The sequence below is a fragment of the Barbatula barbatula genome (assembly GCF_947034865.1).
Source record: "Barbatula barbatula genome assembly, chromosome: 11".
In the NCBI taxonomy this organism is placed as follows: Eukaryota; Metazoa; Chordata; class Actinopteri; order Cypriniformes; family Nemacheilidae; genus Barbatula; species Barbatula barbatula.
In genome coordinates this window covers 11,357,277-11,374,826 of record NC_136774.1, presented here as the reverse complement: position 1 = coordinate 11,374,826, position 17,550 = coordinate 11,357,277, and positions in this window count along the sequence as shown.

Sequence of the window (17,550 nt, the reverse complement as noted above, 5' to 3'; positions counted from 1 at the left end):
GTTATATAGCACCATAAAAATTGACAAATAAATAATACTAAAATGGCAAAAGCATATAACAAATATCATTTATCATTTTTTAAATAAAATAAAAATGAATTAGTAATATACTTAAAATAATATAATAATAATAATATCTTTGATTCATTTCAATAATTTAAAATATGAATAAAACAGTAATAAAACAAACAAAACAAACTATAAAATAACTCTGATTTTATTATTATTATTATATTATATTATTAATGTATTTTTACTCTGCTAATTGAGCTAAATGGTAAATACGTAAAATGGTAAAGTTTCAAAAGGTATTGCACTTTGTTTTGTAAGAACAAAAGTATTTACAGTACACTTTCGCTGTTTTGCAATATACGATACGTGTGTGCAGAGATTGTAAAAAACTTATTTGCTAGCAGGACCAGCAACACGTGCTTTGAATAATTCTCCAGGTCTTAGCGTATTTTGCTGCCTGACCTGTCAATGGCCTTTAAGAATGAGTTTCAGGAACTACATGCTTCCCTGGTCTAACCTGGTGGCTGCTATCCAGTGCTTCACTATTCTGGCCTCCTTCCCGGGAAATAGATAGCCTCTTGGCAGAAGCACCTCACAGGTGGTAAACCGGGCAGAAGAACAGTCTGATTTCAATTCTGAATGTCTCTCTCTCTCTTTGAGAAAAAGAGTGCCAGTCTGTGTCTCACTTTCAGTTTATGAATGTTAATGCATTTTTGAGGGCAGCTTTATTGTGATTCGGACACAAACACTATTATACCAACAGTTGTGCATGCAAATGATTCCCATTGTGGCTATAAAGGACATCTTGCTGGCAATGAACAAATTAGTAAGCTAATTGTTCATCTAATGGTGGATTTTAGTAAAAGGAGGTAACATTTCATCAGTTCTACTCCCTGGTAAACATAATGTAATGATATATTCCATGAACTGTTATGATTTATGTGTCAAACTGTAGGATCCCTGCAATGAGGATTCTGGCAGTAAATTTATCTTTAGTTGTGGATTCATGGAACATTACAAGGATGTTTGTATATATTACAAATATTGAAAGTAAATCTTTGTGTACAAAAGTCTTGAACACACCACCAACCTTGGTAGATGATGTTATTACATAAAGACACAAAATGGAGTCGTGGAAAAAAATATGAGTCCATTCCAAACCTCAGTAATGACAATGTCATCCAACATCAACGTGAAAACTGACAAGAAACTTGACAAGACACTTAAAAACTGGTGAAAATATAAAAAATGAACTTTTCGTAAATACTTGTAGATATATGATTGTTCTATTGCTTATAAGTGAATATGAACTTGTTTTCTTTGCAGTGTTTAAACTCTGAAAAAATGCAGTTATTTTGTCTTGTTTCTTCAGATTTCATGATTTTACCTAAACACCAGTGGTGTGCGGTGGACTTAAAAAATGAGGAGGCAGATTTCTACCCATGTAACTTTTGTTCATCTCTGCACTATTAACAAGTGCGATTGTCAGAAAACCAGTGTCATTTCAGTGTTTATGTGTGAAAAATTCATTTAAATTACTACAAGTTCATTACAGTATGTACTTCTGATTTTTTTAGTTTTTTTATTTTCCCTGCTTTGGGAAAAGGTACATTAACACCACCTTCATCTTTTTCTGGAACATTTGGGATTTCCTATATAAGAATAACATCATTACCAATACCATCAATTTAATTATAAGCAGTCCCAGAAATACTCAAAGCATTTAAGAGATCAAATCAAATAGATGTGACTTACTTTAGCCTTGCCGCTATCCTGAGCAAGCCTGTTCACAAGCAGTGGCGGTTTTAGGCACGGGTGAACCGGGCAGTCGCCCGGGGCGGCATTTTTTCATGTCACGTGGGGGGCGGCACCAACACGAGCAGTAAAAGAAACTCTGGACCGCTGCAAAACGGTTATCTATTATCTATTCATTCATTGTGTGGGGAATTGGCAAATTGGCGCCCCTGTATGCTGAAAAGATAAAGGTATGCAACTATAATGTTCTCTCTGTGTTATGATTACTTTATCCATGTTGCCATGTTGTGCGAAAACACACTGCGGTGTTTAGCCTAGTCGTTAGAGTGCCTGACTCTCATTCGGACAGACACCAGTTCGAGGCCCGCGCAGGGCAGGTAGAACTTATACAACAAATTTGGTTTTAAGTCAACAAACACGAGATCTAATTTCACCATAATATTGTGCTTTGCAACAAAACTGTTACAATTTCAGTTATTATTATTTATTTCCATCAGTTGGGTTAACGTAAGGTCCCGTAATGAGCAAACAGAATTTTCCAATCTGTAGCTAGTTTCTAAGACGAACATAACCTTTGCTATTTATTTGCTACATCACACATGTCATGAATATGAAGGTTTTATGCATGTTTATGACAACTGTCATTAAGTGTCATTCGCTCAATTATGACATTTTTAATGCAAATATTCAAAGATGTTCTCGCCCGGGGTGCAATTCAATGTAGAACCGCCACTGATCACAAGCAAAAGTTTTCGAACAAATCCTCTCAAGTGACTTTTCTCCATTCTTTTCAATTAACCCCACTCAAACTCACGGCACGCTTTAGCGGGTATATGTAAAGTCAATGAGCTTAGAGGAGGCAAGAGAAACGATGCCTCCCTTTGGAATTCTTTCGAGCGGGGTCTCTGTTTCACACTGTTGTACACGCTGATTTATCTCTTATTTAGCTAAATACGTTATATCCGCTGTCCTATTTTATTTCTGAACTGTTAATAATATTCTCATTCGATTATTTTCGAGGGGGAGGGGAGGCACTGCCTCCCTTGCCTCCTCAGAGGAAACGCCCCTGCTAAACACATACTCAAAAATAGTACATTTTAAAATCAGTTTTTCTTAAGTTTTCTGCAGTTGTAAGGAGGAAAATCACATGTGACTGGTATTGACATTACACTGGTTATGCATCGTATTTTAAGCACCTTCTCAAACTGTTCTGAAGCATGCTTTTAGTTCATGTTTGTTGGCAGACAAAGGCTGCCTCGGCTGCGTTCATTTGTAAATCGTCTTGGTCTGGAACATTTAGCGAACAGCAACACAGTTCTCTGCTAATCGAAAAATTATTCCAAAGGGGTACCCTGAGCATTCAAAAGTGATGCCAAGGGGTCTGACCGAGCGTCAATATGTGACGAGTTGGGAGTAAGAATGGGTTGGTTGATGTGGTAAAGTGACGGACACGTCCATATCCTCTATTTTATATGTTCCATTGTGTGAAGCATTAATCCCACATCCAACCAAAAAATCCTACAACTGCATGAATGAAAGTCCAGTACAGAAGACCTGTTGCACACAGATAAACTGAAGGAAATGCAAAGTATGACTTTCAAGTATTCACCAAATGCGAGCTACCCAAAGTTACATTTAGCAGATTTCTAAAATCATTTTTGTTTTCATTTTGTTTTGCTAATGTCATCACAACAATGTTTTTCTCTCCCTCACACAAATATATTTAATATCGTTCATATTCATCAAAATAGCTCATCTTAATTCGTGTCTTACGATTGTGGAGCGACATAATCAAACGTAATAAATTTATATTTTGTGTTAATGACAGAATTGTAATTTTTCGTTATTTAACATTTTGTTGTTTGCCTAGAACATTTGGATCCGGAAGTGCTGGTGTGTGATGTCAAACTTGACAAGCGGATGGGAACAGAATCAGTGTTGACTGGCTAAGCACATGCCAGCGAACAGTATTTTTTTGTTACAAGACATAAGTACACAGAACACTAATGTTAACCTGTCGCCATAGTCTGCGGTGTTCTTTTCTTAGCCTCAATGACAAGTAGCGTTGCACTCCCCTGTAGGAGATATAATCTCTTGGCCTTTCTTTTAACTCTTTCAATTGCAATTTATATGTTCTTTCACCGTTATCACGAAACCTATGGCAGATGAAAAAAATTGATATACAAAAACTACCACCAGGGCAATAGTTAGGATTTGTACCATGACTAAAATTGCTATTTTCCCCTTACCATAATACAATACAAGCTCCTACAGCTGTTTCCAGCTTTCACCCTTATCTTAGTTACTTAATTACTCATAAATACAGCAAAAAAACGATTGACTTAATTTCTCTTGTGAATATGATAATTTATTATAATCTTGTATAACATGCTAAGGTCATATTTCCGTGTGTAAGAAAGGAAGCGGATCTGTTGGCACTAATGAGAATGAATAGCTGCAGGCTGAATGTTTTCTGGTCTAGTTCAGACAGAACACTTTTGTCATCCCACTCATTAATGGCTGATAAATCGCTGTGGTCTTCACACTCCTTCCATGCATGTTAAAGTGGTAATCCTCTCTCAGCACCTCTCTTATTGATTACGCCGATGGCAAAACCAATTACGGGACTTTTAAATTTTCTTAACAATGACACAATCTGGAAACCCATGTGTAATGAAAACCCTCAAGAATCCCAGCACTTTCTTGATAACCTCCCACTCATTAGATGTAATTTACACTCATGCTTTTGGTAGACACGACTCATGATGGATGTATTTTATGCATTTGTATGTTCTCTGAGAATCAAACCCACAACCTAGACAAAAAATGAGGTACAGAATCGCTCATAAAACAACAAAGTGGTCCCTTTTTAAATTGTACATTTACAGTTTTGTTCTCAAACAGCAGGGAATATAAGGAGGATCAAGGAACACGGCGATTGCTTCTAGTTAAAAAGAAAAATCTCATCTGAATAAATGTACCTCAAAGTTCTCCTCAAATGCCAGTGAATTAAAGGTAAGGCCATCACCCCAAGGCAACTTATACGCTCTGAGGAGAATGTTTTCAGACAGCTACACTCTTTCAAAGAAAAGCCAAAGAAAATGAGCCAATACAGAGAAAAAAGTTCCTTTATCCTCCCATCCTTCAACTAGGATGACTAAAAACGTTACACAATGATCTTCCTTTAATGATTTTGCAAATCATTTCATGTAATCTGCCAGGAAAGGTCAGCATCAAATAAGCATGAAAAGGTTGACAGGATAAAGGATCACGTTAATGAAATTCTCCCCGACAGGATTCTTAGCAAACATCAGAGACGCTGTTTTAAAACATTGATCAGAGGATTTGATACAGTAGGTTTCAGGAGAAGATATAGATAATAATTGAAATATTATATCTTTGAGCGTTATTCATTAAGATCAGACTGTTCGACAAACATTCGACTTCCCCCTTTCATTCTGTTCAAAAAACATTCCGATTTCGATCAAGGGATACACAACAAGATTACAACTGTGCCTTATAGCTTGTAGGAATAAACTGCATACAATGACTTATATCTTGTACGATCCTCTGGAGCATGAAATCTCCTGTTTAAAAATTCACATGCTGTAATTGGAAGTGCTGACAGGGCACTCTTTTGTCCGTGCATCGAAATTCAACGTAAAAAAGGAGAGAGAAAGGTGCAGGGGGTGTGCGGAACTTGTAAACTCAAGTGGGGATGAAATAGAATGGTTTTGAAAGTGTCTGTTATCATACAGATGCACATGGCTTGGAAAACTGGCAGCATTCGGCAGTTTGTCACAGGAAGAGTGAATAAGCAATGCTTTTAATGTTCAGAACTAACTGGGTTCAACCTGGGAACTAACTAAGTTCAAAATAAACAAATAAACAATAAAACTTAAAAAAATTGGACCCGAAAAGGTGGAATTTGACAAGTAGACTATTTAATTTTGTTTGGCAAGCAACTGCGTCAGCAGATATACTGTATAACATAGATATTTCCTTTAAAATCTAGACAAAAATGGGCCAGGAGTGTGTCGGATTATGACCTGTAAAATGTTGAATATTAACCTAGTTTTGAATCCAGACAGCAAGGGTTTTCTTAAAGGGATAGTTCACCAAAAAAATGAAAATTCAACCTCAAGTTGTTTCAAACCTGTATACATTTCTTTGTTCTGTAAAATCAAATGTTGTGTTCAATATAGAATAGTATCGTAGTCAATGGTGCCTCAGAAATGTTAGTTGCTAGGATTGGTCCAAATAGCTTTGTTGGATTTCAACCAAAGTTTGCAACACCTTGAGGTGAGTAAATGATTACAGAGTTTTCATTTTTGGGTGAATTATCCCTTTGAGAAATCTCATGCTGTTTGGGGTCAAGACTAGATGAATATTCAATGTTATGTTGCAACTGTCAACTGTGATGCCAAAATAAGCAAGAACAGGTGCTCCCCAGTAGTTCCTAATGTAAAGAATGAACAGTAAACTCATTGTTATGCCCGTGCTTAAGCAGACTATATAGAATCTATTTAGTATTCATTGAAGGCTACAGATGACAAACTGCCCAACATTCCTTTCCATCAAACAAGTAGATTAATGACTTCAGTTTAAATGCATGGCTGTTCTGACCCATTGCTCTTTACCAGACGGCCATCAATAAAAACATGCATCAGTTAGTGTGTTGTTACCAAACCACAGAGAACGCCGTAACGCATTATTGTGATCTCAGATTAGTGACATTTTTTTGCGTTGGATGGTGGGCTCAGTTCATTATAAACTGTAGAGGTTGTGCAACTTTGTATAGCATTGCAGAAACACAGGCAGCTTGCAAAGACCTTGATATGGTGTAGAGCAATACTGTACAATTTGTTCCCTAAACCAATTATACAGTTCACGCTCACGCAAAATAAATTCTTCTCATTATTTTAAAACATGGCAACATTTTGGTAACTTCAAATCTCATTAGTTCTTGTTTCTCATAAAAAACATGTATTTCATGAGATGGAAACGTAAACATGTACACGTTTTCTCTCACAAACCTAACTCAGAAGACATTTATTAAGCCACTGAATTAACCCACTGAATATATCCTTTAAGTAGGCTGTTCATGTTAGAAAGTCACATAATTGCATATTGTGCACCAACAAATAATCCTACTGGAAAACAAGATAACTCCATTTAAAACATCAAAAGAAATCTGTTTGGAGCAAATTTGCAAGGAAACTAAATAAAAAACAAAACGTGAATATAGAACCAAAAAACTGTAAAGAGCTACAAGCAGGAACTTTGAAAATAAATCGTTGTATTGCAATCTTTCATTATATTTATCTATAACAGTCTGTATGACCCATGCATTTTTTTAGGTGACAACAAATGCAAAAACATGTTGGTTATCTAGACAATATATGACAGATCTCTTGAAGAATTAAATGGGACACAGCAATATTGTTTGGTGACTGTGCACTACGTATATGCGTTTTTGCAGTTCTATCAGTATGACACAAGCAGACTTATTAAAACATCTAGAAGTCTCCTTAGCCCTAACCCCAAACCACCTGAGTTTGTGTGTGTGTGAAGATGAGTGGATGTCGGACTCCGCTGAGACAACACTAGCTGCGCAATGAACTGATGATTGATGTGCTTGCTGCAACCCTTCCTGCAAGAGCACTAGCGGGGATCAGATTTAGAAAAGGTTTCTACAGGAAAGTGTTTATTTCTGTATCCGTGCATCTGCGGTGTGTGAGCGCATGTAGATTTAAGTGTAAACCAAAAGTGTGCATTGACTGTGCTGTTGTTTTTTTTTACTTTAAAAGGCTTTTTAATTATACAAACCAGACAGGTGTAATTACGAACTTGCTTCTGTAAATTGTCATATGTCAAAGTGTCTTCATCAAAATCTGATGCCAATATGTGACTGGAGCCCACAGGAGTCTGTCTGTCAAAAGAATCCACCCCTTGTCCATACTGTATGATACATTCTCCAGTAGTTGTTGTTTTTGCCTAATAATAGCAACTCTGTTGTGGTATTCTAGGTTCTTTGTAGATGTTGTACATTTTTACATTTACATTTTATGCATTTGGCAGATGCTTTTATCCAAATCATTGCATTATCCTATACATTTTAGTTTCTAAGATATTCGCTAACACCATGTCCTAACAAGCCTTGACACAATGCCACGACATGTTGCATCTGGTTAGAATGCAATATAAAGCTCAATGTTATTGGTATCTACAGAAACTAAACATCTGATCTCTGTGCAGTTTAACAAAGTGCTATTTTGGTTTCGTTTCAACACTCTAAAAATGTTCTTAATGTCTTACAGAAAAGAAATGCAAAAATCCTACAGTAAAATCCTGTTCATTGATTACTGTAAAAAACGTTCACATATGCAGTGAAACACTGTTAAATATTTAACATAACATTATGTTTAGTTTTATTATAAAATGAAAAAAAAATAAGTAAAAGGTAAAGAAAAATATTTCTTATTTTTCTTGTGTATCTTAAATGACATTTATGAAATGTACATGAAATTTAACATAAAACACATTTACCGCCTGGCTATTATAAAGTACAAGGCAAATTTATTAGTTATAGTTATGATATACAAGTGAATTAAATATACATTTAAGAAAATAAAATTGGCATAATGCTTAATATTTTGCTACTGCATTTTGCAAAGCTGTTTACATATTTTCTGTATGTTACGGATGTTTTCTGGTCACCTCAAATTACAGATCTTTTTACAGCGCATCTACCATAGAGAAGGTCTGACCTCGTAATTACACTATTTGACATTTGAACTACAAGCTGTTCATGGAATATAAGGATAGAAAATAGCAATGTTTTGCTTTACAAGCACCACGAACTGACTAAAAGGTCAAATACAAATGAATATATGCAGACAGGATAATGTATAGCTTACATCACAGGCTGAATTTCAGAGTTTCATCATGACTTCACCTAACCTCAAACAGGGCAAGCTGGTTTTCTGTGAGGCACGATGAAAAGCCCAAAAGATCATAATATGCCAGGACTTCATAAGACTGAGGGTTCAGTTTTCATTGATCAACCGTCTGCGTCTGGATTGAGTCAAGATCTTTATCTTCTTCACACAACAGATGTCAAGATGTTGCGTCACGCTTTAACCCAGCACATCAGGCCTCATCACGAACAGCAGTAATGAGGTATGCTGGTCCATGCACATGTGTGGAGGGGCTACCACTGGCCAGAACTGTCTGATCTTTCACTAACTGTACATGTGCTCAGGAGTACCTTTGATGGTGTTTATTTTTGTCAGTTGTTTTTAGGAGAATCACCTACTTTTGATGCCTTTACATATGGAGCAAACACTGATAACCTGACATATCGCTTATTGCTCCACGAACTCTTTGTAAGTCATAAAAGCGTCTGCTAAATGACTAAATGTATAAATGTAAATAACCTGCATTGCTTCATTTTAATGAAACAGATTTATCAAATAGTTTGATTTGTTTTGACAAAAGTTGTGCTTTGAAACACATCAAACATTTTCGAATTAGGCTACCAAAAATGCTAGTTAAAGCTACAATTTGTAACTTTTACCTCTTTTCCGCCATCTCTGTTTGCAGCAAAAAATTGCAGGTGACTTGAGTTTTCGTCTTTTACATGGGTTAGCTTTGTCATTACTCCTCTGGATATAATCTGGGTTGCCAGATCGATGTGGCAAAGCCATCCCAATGACCACGTAAAATTAGCAAGAAAACTTGGCAACAGTCGCCAACACTAAAGCGATTTCCCATGAAGTCTAACTTGACCCCACAAATTATAAATCATTATTACCTTCAAGAATAAGGGTCAATTTAAGAGACTGTTTTAAATACTGATTTCAATTCAATTCAATTTTACATTTTCACAATTTGCATTGTTCCAAAGCAGCTTTACAGGGGAAAAACGAAAAAACCCAAGAAAGGGTAAAACACACTACATGGTGTTTTATATAATAAATCCAATTATTCTAGTAAATAATATCTAATGTCAGCATCTCCTGGTGGTTTATTTAGCATATTTTCTTTAAGTGAATGATTGGCTGAAAAGATGCGTCTTTAATCTAGATTTAAATTGGGCGAGTGTGTCTGATCTTCGAATAATATCAGGAAGGCTATTACAGAGTTTAGGTGCTACGTATGAGAAAGCTCGACCCCCTTTGGTGGATTTAGATATTCTAGGTATTATCAAAAGTCCTGAGTTTTGAGATCTTAGAGAGCGTGATGGGTTGTAGTGTGAAAGAAGCTCTGTTAGGTAGGTAAGGCTTTTTCTTATTTACTTTGTGAATAATTGATTTTTGATCATTTTTAACCAAATCGAAGTTACAGATTGTAACTTTAAGTGGAGAATGTGATGCTTATGATTAATCAATACTTTAAGGAGAATGAAATCACAATTTGTTGATAGACACATTGTCTACATTTGAAAGACAACTGTATAAGAGAAACAAAATGTCAGTGTATGTCAAGTCAATGTAGGTATTGACTACCCACAACTCAATATAGGACTGTACTAACATTTTATTTATAAACATTCTAGTAATTATAAGTGATTGTTCATCATCAGGAGTTTCGTCATCAGAATTTCCAAAAAAATTTAATGGCTTTAAAACATTGGCCCAGCGGTTTTCGACAGCAAGATAAGAGCTAGAAGCAGGAAAAACTTAAAACTAACATCAAATGCATCTTTCTTCAGTGATTAGAAATAACCTGAATGAACTGCAATTGACAGACAAACTGAATACAATAACTATGATGACGAAAGATATATCTGTAATTGTTAATTCCATTTGGCTAGCCAAAACCATGCAGATTGATATGTGCAAGAATATAACATGTTCAGCAGCAAGTATTGTTTACCAACTACCTGTAAGCATATATTGAATGAGGAAATTAATGGTTGAGATTTCTTGCTATAAGATGGCACATAATTGGACCATTATGTGTAACAAGCATAAATTCAGGTGAATTAATTCATAATATTACTAATGTAACACAAAGACCTTTAACATTTAATAAATATTCATCATCTTGTCCCAGAAACAAATGAAGGAAATATTGACATCAGAGTGGAATGAAGAATGCCCTCATGGGACACTTGACCTTGACACAACCTTTTCCATACCACATTTGTTGAATAGTAGAGCGTGGAATGTCTTGCAAAGGAAAAAGCTGGTTTGTATCCGTCAGAGGTGATGGATACCAGCAATGGAAAGCGGAGAGGCGACTGCACAAAGGACCTAGATTGAAGGTGAATGAATGTCTTTATATAGCTGTTCTTCAATCTGAGCCTCCAACTAGAGAAACGAGGGAGAGAACTTGACGCTCTTATGAATTATCGAGATCATTTTTCTTAAAAACTCACGTGATATGCTACTTTTTAAGATGAAATGTTTTTCAACATAATCGGTCAAGAGTTTAATACGGTAGGCAAGGTTTCATAGAGGCAATTTAGGAGTTATTCAAATGGCGATTTGGGTCTCCATAAAACCCACCCAAGGCTAGGTGACGCATCATCACCTACAGTTTCACAGCCAGCACCACATTTGCACACGCAGGATCACACACAAACACTCAGTCCAGGAATCAATCACACATAAAGGTCAGTTACAGTATGACCATCACCTACTCACCTAATGGGGCCCTAATGGAGAAAAGCTCATGAAACACGAGAGCCTTTCCTCAAAGGAAGTGGATGCATCCCTCAAAACACTTTAACCTTGGACAAACTGTGTTGTAATCAATACTGTATATCCCAGTTTACCCGTTTATCTATCAGTCCATCCATCATCTAATCATCTATCCATCGCTGTGGTTTTAGAAGAGGGATCAGAGGGATCAGTCATTACTACAGAGTAAAACTTATGGCGAGTTTAAACAACAACATTTTCTTTGTTACGATAGTCACCGTGTCAGATTGGGTTTTTTGCTCCTTAATGATGGTCAGGTCATGGTCAAGAATCATGATTTTTTGACCGATCACAGTGTGGTGTCATAAAACAGCATGCATGCTTTCAAACCTGTATGACTTTCTTTTCTCTGCAGAACACAAAAGAAGATATTTTGAAGAAAGTTGGTCACCAAAGAGCGGCAGCGCCCATATAGACTTAAAACCAATCCAAGTGAATGGGTGCTGTTCGGTTAACAGCGTTCTTCAAATATCTTCTTCTATTTTCTGCGGAAGAAAGACATTCACACGGGTTTGAAATGACAAGGGTGAGTAAACGACATAATTATGGGGTGAACTATCATTTATTTTACCACATTTTTATTAAAATAACTTTCTTCTCTTTTTCATAATGCCAATTGAAGCCTATTAAGACCACACCTGTAGAGAATGGATCTCGTTGTAAGAAACAGAGGGGAAAAGTTCAATGAGTAGGTAAGCAGATCAGACCTCAGGGGAATGCTGAACCGCAGAGATAACAGCAACTGCAGGAGAGGAAAAACTGCTTCAAAGAGCTCCGCCTCTTTTCATCTCTCACCGACACTCCAGACCACCGGTTCAGTGGTTGAGAATGCCACGTAACCTTGATCAAAACCACGCACGTTCAATGCCTGCAGATCTGTTTGCATGTGCGAGTCGTCTGTTGTCTGTGCATTGACAGATGAATTTGAAGTTTTTAGAGATACATTTTCATGTGTGAAGTCAGTGACAGTTACACTGTGCAAAAGCTACACTACTGTTAATGTGCTGCCTGATCATTTAAGCTGCAGTTGACTGATCCATTTTAATTTGAATACCTTAAAAATGTGATGACATCTTGGTCCTGTGTCAGCCACCGTAGTGCTTTAAAAAGGAGGGGTGGAGTGAGCGGAGTGTACCTTTAAAACGGAAAACTCTTTGTTCACTTACTTTTTACTGTATGTGATACTCTATATAAGTTGCAAACATTATTACATCCAAATGCAAAAATAAATTCAAATGCACAACCATTCAAATCAAATGCTGTTTTAAATTTGACAAGAGGAACTTTGTTTATGGGACAGTGGAGGAGTTCAAACCCAAACCAGGCCACTCTAAAAATAAAAATAAAGAGCACAATTCAAAGCAGTCCACTGTTCTACAGATCAGCATCGTGACAGGGACAGACACATCAACTACAAAGTAATCACAGTTGACATTTAATCAAGGTCTTAAAAGCCTGGCCTTCTTTATCTGAAACAGACATAATTGATTCACCATCCTGAATTGACCAAGCTGTATGTCGTGAGAATACGGAACGTTAAACTTTTATTCGCTCTTGACAGCTGGACCTGACAAGCAAAGTGACCATTTGAAACCTTTTTACATTGAAATGCAGTTCCATGAATCATTTTGTTCATATTCTCCACAGTTCTCTTTCTCGAACTACAATATCTTCACAAACTCGGACGACGCTACAATCTCGGGCTCTTGAAAGAGAATCTCTTATATCTGCCATGTGCTCTGCTCAATAAATCCTCAACAGTCGTGTAGGCCTTACAAATCCAATCACAGCGTTGAATAAAAGAGATTGGTTCTGACTGCCGTTGTTAGTCTTTTGAAAGTGATTGCTTTATCAATAATCATTTGAGCAGGGAAGCCGGCGAAGTAAGACACAGGAGTGGACATCTATCCACAGCTGAAGGAAAAGAGGGAAGAGGAAAGCCATCTGTATTATTGTTTCACAGCGGTGAGCTTTCATCCTTCAAATCTAATGTCCAGTATGTCTTCAGTGGAGCAGAGTGTCACGGTGTGTGGACAGAACCCAAACGCAGGCAGCAGAGTTAAATAATAAAAACTTTATTTAAACAAAAGACCCTCGATGGGGAGAACATGATCAAAACAAGACAAAAGTGTAAACTAAAACTTCCCACATGGGGAACAAAACAAACCAAGTCCTTTGAATAATAAATCAACAAAATCCACAAACTTAGAACAGGAACAAACACGATAATCCATAGACAGGAATAATCCAACAAGGTGACGTGAGGAGGTACGATAATGACAAAATGACAATGAACCGACAAGGGACAGAGGGAAAACTGGGGCTTAATAAAGGGAAAACACTAACAAGGACTGATGACACAGGGAGAGTGGCCACAGGTGACAAGGATGAAACACTAAGGGAAAGCTAACAGGAGGATTGCACGAGGCAGGTGAGGGGACTGAAACACTAAGGGAAGGATGGATCAGGGCTGGAGACAAGACTAACACTAACGGACTGCTAACAGGGAAACAAGGGGGCGGGGCTAAAGGACGTGACACCGGAGAGAGAGCATGGCTTCTCAAACCAAAACAATGCTCTTTCTCCACACAAAACACATGGGACTGACATGATCCTGCCACAAGACTCGAAAACCAAGACAAGGAGAGGCAGGATCATGACAGAGCGCCCGCCTTAAAGAACTCCTCCAGGAGTTCTTCAAGATCACACTAAACATGACAAGACTGACAGACAGGAGGACAGACACCATAAACACAGAACAGAACACACTAGGGGCAGGGCTGACATGACTAGAAAGGGATTGGGGTTGGACAATAAAATAAACATCAATGGGAAGGGGGGAGGCGGAATTGGTGGGAAAAACTTGGGAACATAACTGGGTGGGGACTTAGGAGGGACAGGACACTGCTTCCTAGAGCTGGGCGGAGGGATGGGATAGGAAGGCCTGGGCATGGTAGGGATACCTTTCACGGAGTGGGAGGAACTAGAAGGGGTAGGGCATGACAGGACGGCCGTAGTAGGGAACGGCTGGGGCAAGGCTGACTGGGTTGTAGGTTGGAGGGCCGGCTGAGACGGACTGGGTGCAGGAGGGACCACCGGACTTGGGACCACCGGACTTGGGACCACCGGACTTGGGACCACCGGACTTGGGACCACCGGACTTGGGACCACCGGACTTGGGACCACCGGACTTGGGACCACCGGACTTGGGACCACCGGACTTGGGACCACCGGACTTGGGACCACCGGACTGGACGGGACCACCGGACTGGACGGGACCACCGGACTGGACGGGACCACCGGACTGGACGGGACCACCGGACTGGACGGGACCACCGGACTGGACGCCTGGGCAGGGCTGAATACCGGCTGCTGGGCAGGACAGGATGGTGCCACTCTCCTCTGCCTCTTCCTCTTTGACCGGCTCACAGGACGTGTGGCCGGCTGCAGAGTAGCGGTGGGGGACCCCACTATCTCCGTGCTGGAAGAGTCGGACGGGGAGTCCCACGACTCCCTCCGTCCACGCCTACCACGGAGGCTAGCTGGTGGTGGAGCAGAGGCTGGTGGCGCGGCAGTTGTCAACACCCCGAGCTTCAGGGCAAGACCCTCAGGGATGGGGCCCAACGGAGATGCAAAACATGGAGCAGTTGAGACCCTGGGCTCCGGTCGGCTCATGACAAACCTGAGCACACCCTCGAAGTCCAGCGGTCTCAGCCTCCTCGTCTCCGCTGGAGATAGGGGAACCCTGAGGCCGTGGATGAATGCTGCGGTCACCTCCTCCTCTCCGAGGACCACCTCTCCTGCAGCTTCCAGAAACCTATCAAGGTAGTCCGCCAGGTCTGAGTTATCCTGGCGAACGCTGCAGAGGGGACGAGGCTGGCAGGACCTTGCAGCAAACACTGCTGCCTGCTGGGTTCTTCTTGGTCGGTTCATTCTGTCACGGTGTGTGGACAGAACCCAAACGCAGGCAGCAGAGTTAAATAATAAAAACTTTATTTAAACAAAAGACCCTCGATGGGGAGAACATGATCAAAACAAGACAAAAGTGTAAACTAAAACTTCCCACATGGGGAACAAAACAAACCAAGTCCTTTGAATAATAAATCAACAAAATCCACAAACTTAGAACAGGAACAAACACGATAATCCATAGACAGGAATAATCCAACAAGGTGACGTGAGGAGGTACGATAATGACAAAATGACAATGAACCGACAAGGGACAGAGGGAAAACTGGGGCTTAATAAAGGGAAAACACTAACAAGGACTGATGACACAGGGAGAGTGGCCACAGGTGACAAGGATGAAACACTAAGGGAAAGCTAACAGGAGGATTGCACGAGGCAGGTGAGGGGACTGAAACACTAAGGGAAGGATGGATCAGGGCTGGAGACAAGACTAACACTAACGGACTGCTAACAGGGAAACAAGGGGGCGGGGCTAAAGGACGTGACACCGGAGAGAGAGCATGGCTTCTCAAACCAAAACAATGCTCTTTCTCCACACAAAACACATGGGACTGACATGATCCTGCCACAAGACTCGAAAACCAAGACAAGGAGAGGCAGGATCATGACACAGAGAATGAAAACAATGCAGAGAATCAGACCCATTTCATGTTTTTTTCGCCAGTCCTCACAGCACTGTATCAACAGTTTTTCCTTTGTTTATTTTAAGTGTTTTGTATTAAAAACAAAAACATTACACAAGTAAATGCAAATTGAAATTAAGGGGCAGTTTACACGAGACCGTTTTCAAGTGAATGCGCAAAACAATTTATGCGATTTGCCTGTCCGTTTACACAGATCCGCAAAAATGACTTATTTCTGTGTAAACGGACAGGCAAATCGCATAAATTGTTTTGCGCTTTCACTTGAAAACGGTCTAGTGTAAACGGGGATTGTTTTTATAACATTGTCATGTGTACGTGAGACTTTTCAAATACGCAACAGAAAAACTTTTCCGTTTTTTATCGTGTAAACGTGGCCTAATGGTACAACAAACTTTTGTGAAGGAAATGCCAGTGGTTGCAAAGCAGCAAAAGAATAGTGGTTTTGGGTTTGCCACATGAGAGCAACTTTGCCGTTGTCATGACACCCATCGTGCAATGTTTTCCGATGGCTGCGCACAAGAATCAGCACAGAGCCACTGTGAAGGATACCTGTAAGTGAAAGGAAAGGACACATGCAAGGAAAGCTAAAATGTATTTCAAATGAAACCCTATATAAATCACATCTCAGTATGCAAAACCTGCTGAACAAAACAATTTAACGCTTGTTAAGCCTGACATCACACTCCACCCTATATGGAAGGTCATATATCATTTCCAGGTCCAAACACTCTTATCAGATGCCATTGGCAAACAACAACAACAATTCTAAATATACACTGATGGTTTGCTGTAAAACTACAAAAGAAATTCCATAACGAAATCTCAGATGTTCAGCGGTTTATTTTTACAATTTACAAATATTTGGATTTCAGACTGTACTGTTCCTCGTGTGTTTATAAAGGCTTTGCGTAAATGTGTGATATGAATTAAAAGTGCTCATAAACAGCTGTTTAAATACTACCCTCCCTAGAAATGGGTGGAGGCTTAGACCCGAAACATTATTCCTTAACAAGGGGATAGAAAGTTATAAACATGCCCCAAAACAACAGAATGTATTATGGATTTAATGTTTATCATGGGAAATGTAATGGTTTTAATGGAAACTATAATGATACTGGTGTAATGGTAAGTGATGGATTCTATTGGTGGTATACTGGAAGTATAATCCTATTTGAATAATGCCTACAAAAATATTTTTTTGGCTTTCTATTGTTTTTTAGCAGTGAAGTTTTATCTTCAATTTCCCCTATAAAAAACAACTCACACCTACGGCTTAAATGATCTACAAAACTCAATTTTAACAGATTCGGTGTGTTAAGCGGCTTGGGCTAAATTAACTTCAGGAAATGTAATACTTAGGGTTTAGATCAAACCCTTAACCAGAACGTTTGAGGAATATCAATACGGCGCTGCCTAACAAGCACATTTCCAGTCGATTCCCATTGGCCCATCCTGCAGGC